The sequence below is a fragment of the Arachis duranensis genome, chromosome 3, assembly GCF_000817695.3.
Source record: "Arachis duranensis cultivar V14167 chromosome 3, aradu.V14167.gnm2.J7QH, whole genome shotgun sequence".
Taxonomy (NCBI): Eukaryota; Viridiplantae; Streptophyta; class Magnoliopsida; order Fabales; family Fabaceae; genus Arachis; species Arachis duranensis.
This window is the reverse complement of record NC_029774.3, coordinates 38,386,519-38,392,983: the sequence shown is the minus strand read 5'-3', so window position 1 is coordinate 38,392,983 and position 6,465 is coordinate 38,386,519.

Here is a 6,465-nt window from a genome sequence, read left to right as displayed (position 1 = left end):
TGTAAAGAGGCTAGGGTGAAGATGGGAGTAGATGAGTTCATCCCAGTCGAACATCCAATCACCAAGAAGATAATGGAGGGACAACAAGTACAAGAAAACTCCATCAAAAGGAGGGCACAGGAGTTCCTCCCAGAAATCCCTCAGATTGACTACTGGACCCGCCTAGAAGCATTTGTCACCAAGCTGCAAGAAATTATGGATCAACTCAAGGAAGAATAGTAGAATCAAAATTTTATGATCTGCAAACTGCTTAAGGAACAAGAGAAGCAAGGGCGTGAACTACAGGAGCTGAAGCGCCAGAAGCTTTCTCTTGAAGGTCTAGACAACCCACAAATTGAAGGAGCATCCATCTCCCAAAATAAAGGTTGTTGAGTCCTAATCTTAATTCTGTGATAACTTCTGCTATTAGAAATCTATCTTAGGAGTCATATGAGTAGTAGTAATTAGTATTTTTATTTTTATTTTTATCATCTCTAAGTAAGCTATAATTTATTTTTCTCATCATCATTAAACATGAATAAAATAGCAGATATTTTTAGAATAAGGAGGCAATTTTTTTCGAGTTCTTAATAAGAAAAATTCAAATTATTTATATGTGGTGGCAACACTTTTTGTCTTCTGAATGAATGCTTAAACAGTGCATATTTTTTATCTTGTTGTTTATGAATGTTAAAAATGTTGGCTCTTGAAAGAATGATGAAAAAGAGAAATGTTATTGATAATCTGAAAAATCATAAAATTGATTCTTGAAGCAAGAAAAAGCAGTGAAAAAAAAGAGAGAAAAAGAAAAAGAAAAAGCCAATAGCCCTTAAAACCAAAAGGCAAGGGTAAAAAGGATCCAAGGCTTTGAGCATCAATGGATAGCAGGTCAAAGTGAAAAGCTTGAGACTGAGTGGTTAAAGTCGTGATCCAAAAGAGTGTGCTTAAGAACTCTGGACACCTATAATTGGGGACTTTAGCAAAGCTGAGTCACAATCTGAAAAGGTTCACCCAGTTATGTGTCTGTAGCATTTATGTATCCGGTGGTAATATTGGAAGACAAAGTGCTTAGGGCCACAGCCAAGACTCATAAAGTAGCTGTGTTCAAGAACTAACATACTAAACTAGGAGAATCAATAACACCATCTGAAATATGTGTTCCTATGGATGCCAATCATTCTAAACTTCAAGGGATGAAGTGAGATGCCAAAACTGTTCAGAAGCAAAAAGCTACTAGTCCCGCTCATCTAATTAGAATTGAGCTTCATGAAAAACTCTGAGATTGCCTCTTGATCCTTGTGCTATCCTATTTTATGTATCTAGTTGCTTGGGGACAAGCAACAGTTTAAGTTTGGTGTTGTAATGAGCAGATATTTTATACGCTTTTTGGGGGTATTTTCACATAGTTTGTAGTATCATGCTACTTTTTAGTACATTTTTATTAGTTTTTATGCAAAAATGACATTTCTGGACTTTACTATGAGTTTGTGTGTTTTTCTATGATTTCAGGTATTTTCTGGCTGAAATTGAGGGACCTGAGCAAAAATCTTATTCAGAGGCTAATAAAGGACTGCAGATGTTGTTGGATTCTGACCTCCCTGCACTCAAAGTGAAATTTTTGGAGCTACAGAAATCCAAATGGTGCACTCTTAATTGCGTTAGAAATTAGACATCCAAGGTTTTCTAGCAATAAATAATAGTCTATACTTTGCCCAAATTTAGACAATACAAACTGGTGTTTAACGCCAGCTTTCTGCCCTATTCTGGCGTCAAACGCCATAAACAAGTTACAAACCAGAGTTAAACACCAAAAACAGGTTACAAACTGGCGTTTAACTCCAAGAATAGCCTATGCACGTGAAATCTTCAATACTCAGTCCCAGCACACACTAAGTGGGCCCCAGAAGTAGATTTCTACACTATCTATCTTAGTTTACTCATTTTCTGTAAACCTAGGTTACTAGTTGAGTATAAAAACTACTTCTAGAGATTTATTTTGTACCTCATGACATTTTTACATCTGAAATTGTACCTTTGGCGGCATGAGTCTCTAAACCCCATGGTTGGGGGTGAGGAGCTCTGCAGCTTCTCAATGAATTAATGCAAATATTTCTATTTTCTATTCAATCTCGCTTGTTTCTATTCTAAGATATCCGTTCATACTTCAACATGATGAATGTGATGATCCGTGACAATCATCACCATTCTTGACCTATGAACGCGTGCCTGACAACCACTTCCGTTCTACCTTAAATTGAATGTATATCTCTTGGGTTCCTGGTTCACGAGCTTGACTGCCTCTCCTGACAACAGAGCATTCAATCCGTGAGACCAGAGTCTTCGTGGTATAAGCTAGAATCAATTGGCAGCATTCCTGAGATTCGGAAAGTCTAAACCTTGTCTGTGATATTCCGCGTAGGATCCGGGAAGGGATGACTGTGACGAGCTTCAAACTCATGAATGCTGGGCGTGGTGACAGACGCAAAAGGATCAATGGATCCTATTCCAATATTAGTGAAAACCAACAGATGATTAGCCATGTACATGGACTATTTTCACTGAGAGGACGGCTGGTAGCCATTGACAACGGTGATCCACTAACATACAGCTTGCCATGGAAGGAGACCTGCGTGCGTGAAGAAGAAGACAGTAAGAAAGTAGAAATTCAAGGGATAGAGCATCTCCAAAACTCCAACCCATTCTCCATTACTGCGTAACAAGTACTCATTTCATGCTCTTTCACTTTTTACAATTAAAACTAAGAACCACTATTGATATCCTGACTAAGAATAATAAGATAACCATAGCTTGCTTCAAGCCGGCAATCTCCGTGAGATCGGCCCTTACTCACGTAAGGTATTACATGGACGACCCAGTGCACTTGCTGGTTAGTTGTGCGAAATTATATAGTGTGAGTGTAATTTTTGTGCACCATTTCTCTCTTTAGAAAAACTACCTACGACATGTTAAAAACTAAATCTAATTGCTCTCCCCTTGTTTTCTCTTGAATTAGGGTTGAAATAGCTTCAGAAATGAGTTGAATTAGGTTCTAGGGGGCCTAAAATTCACTGCTAACATTTTGCATTTAATGAGGTCACGTGCTAGGACTTGTGTGTATCCACACTGGCTAAATCTTGATTCGAGTGTACGCATACATTGTACGCACACTTAAACTCTTGTCCACTATAGACACATGCATATCATTTTGAAGCCCCAGATGTTAGCTTTCAAATGCCACTAGAACCGCCTCATTTGGACCTCTTTAGCTCAAGTTATGATCAATTTAGTACCGAGAGGTCAAGATTGATAACTTTACAAATCCCTCATTTCTTGAATTCTCCCATTTTGCATGTTTTCCTTCCTCACTTCTTCAATCCATATTTGCCTCACTCAACAAATACATCAAGGCATCAAATGGAATTAAAGTGAATAAAAATTTAGCAAATAAGGGCCTAAAAAGCATGTTTTCACTTTTAAGCACAATTTAGGGAGAATTTACAAAAAACCATGCTATTTCATTGAATAACTATAGAAAAAGTTAATAAAATCTACCCAATTATAGCAAATAAATACCATGAAATGTGGATTTATCATGAACTAAGTTGGCACATAGTTCTACCTTCCATCCTGAGTTTGATGGCCAATTGGAGTTACTCAATCGCTATTTGGAAATGTATTTCAGGTGCTACACACAGAATAATTCCAAGGATTGGTTGTAGCTCTTGCCTTGGGCTGCCTTTAGCTATAACACCTCGTGGCATTCGGCCATTGGCCCGTCCCCATACAAAGTTGTTTTTGGCAGCGATCCCCTCCTATTATGCCCTATGAACCACAAGCTTTGGACCCTCCCTTGCGACAAGAATAACTACAACATCGTGATTTTCTTTTAACAGAGCTCTGGCAGAATTTGGAGTGACCTCAACATCAAATGAAAGATTGAGCAGACTTAAAGTGACAAGAATTAGTATTCTAGGTGGGAGAATTGGCCGATCTATGTCAAACTTCAACCGTATCGACAACACTCTGCCTTTGGCCGCTCGAATCAGAAGCTATCCATGTGTTATTTCAGCCTCTTTTGCATGGTAGTTAGAATTGGTAGCGTGGCTTACAAATTAGACCTTCCTTCTACTGCTGCCATTCACCTAGTCTTCCACGTTTCTGTCCTTAAGAAGTGTGTGAGCAGCCCAACTTCCACTTTTGTTCCTGTTAACCTGTCTCTTTCTAATACTAGTGTCTAATTGCAGCCGTAATTTGTGTTAGACTGTCGCATGATCAAGTAGAATGACAGCTGGCATGAGGAGGTCTTGACCAAGTAAGACTCACTCGAGGAAGAGGAGGCTTCCTAGGAGACTTATAAATATATGAAATCTCAGTTCCTGAACTTTAACCTCGAGGGCAAAGTCATTTTTAATAGCAACAGTATTGATACTGCTGGTAACTCAGATCTAAAAATGCCATGGAAGGCAAAGGACATGACAAACCCAAACAAACTAACAACCAGATAAAGACATTTAAACTGAGAAATAGAGCTATGAGAGGCAATTTTTTATGTGAGCATTTCTTCTCCTCGGTTTATTCTGTTTCTTTCTCTTCTAAACCTCTTTTCTCATCTTACTTCTCCTTTTTTCAACTACAAGGGACTCGTGATTGTACAGTAGGCCCATTCATATACACTCATTCTTTGGATTGTTTGATTTATTGATGATTCATCATACCACATATTTATATATCCACACTATTATACTATTGAAAGATTTTCGAAATGTATCAGTGTACTTTTTTGATATACTGGTATGACATGATTCTAAATCGTGCATATATTGAATTAAATATGTGGATGGCTGAGATCGTCAAGGTAGCTTATGTGGTGGCGCTAGTAAATTGCAGAGCAAGGGTAGAAAAGAACCTGATTTCCCGTTAATCGAGGAACGTTGAGTTGAGTTTCCTGGAGTTTTGTCCTTTGTGAATGGCTCGTATCGCAGTGGCTTTGTGGCTCAATTTGTTCAAAGCCAATGAATTGTTGGATGGGCTTGTTGTTGTGAGCTTTACTTAGTGGAGTGGGTCTTCTTATTTTGTTTTTGAATAGCCAGTTGGATTAAATTACTGGGTTGTATCGTTAGGATAAATTTGTTTGTCCCTATCCTAATCAAAAATAAAAAATATTTTTGTAGCAGGCCAAAAAAATTTTTTTTCGATGAAAACCCAATGTGGATTTGATTGGTATAACTTGCTTTTTTATAAGCATGTGTTAGTGGTTATAATAGTGGATCGATATAGTTATGAATAATGGAGGGGTTAGTGAATAAATAAAAAAGAATACTAAATAAATAAAAAATTAACTATAAATAATAATAGAATTATAAGTAATAAAAATTTACAGTATAAAATAATACTAAATAAAAGAATACTAAGAATAATAAAAAATTATAGATAATATAATTTAATAAAGTATATTTTGATATATTATTCATATATGTTTTTTGTTTTTGATATTTTATGTATTTGTTAATTTCACAAGTAAATATTAATTGTTATTATAAAGTTGGTTAATAAGATTCATTTAAAAAATCTAAATTAACATTATAAGATAAGATAAGATAAATTAATTCTTTAAATTCATGTTTTTTTTAGTATTTTTTTTTGTAAAAGCAATTTTCAATAATATAATCTAAATAATATTTAGTTTATTATTATCTATTTTAATCTAAAAATTGCCAAACATAAATCACATTAACACGATTTTATTTTTAATCAAAATTAAATTTACAAAAAATAATTAAAATATGAGTGATATATTATTATAACGTAAATACAATCAAAATATCATACAAAAAAATAATATAATTTGGAATGAATAGGAGATAAACGGTGGTCTTACTAACTGCATGACCAATTAGGAGCGATAGGTAGGGAGTGCATTCTCTCCAGTTGAAAAAAAAAATTGGATGGTATTCAGTGTTTAATTTAATCATTCATTACTTTCTCTTTTATTTATTTCTGGTCCCACTTATAAAATCAAAAGTAAAAAATTATACTATATCTTGTCAAGTGTTAAAAAATACTGGAGAAAATTCATTTCCGTGATAGGTAGTGGACATGTTATTTAATAGATCATTGCAATTAGCATTTTCATTGTTTTTATAAGATGTTAGAAGGTAAAAAATTATTAAAAAATAAAAATACAAAACAAATATTGAAAAATAAGTTACTATTTATTTTATTTTTACTTTTTTTTAAATAAGTTCTAAATACTTCAATAATTTATCCTTCACATATATGGTGGTGGGACCAAGAGGCACACATGACAGGGTTACAATATTTTTAAAAAATCTTAGGATTAGAATGATTTGATAACGATGAAGCCACGCAGGGGTATAAAAAATTGAGGAGAACATTCGTCAAACAACATCTTAATCGCAAAGAGAGCAGCATATTATTTTGCACATTTGACTCAGAATGAAAATATACTTTGTATTGATTTATTTT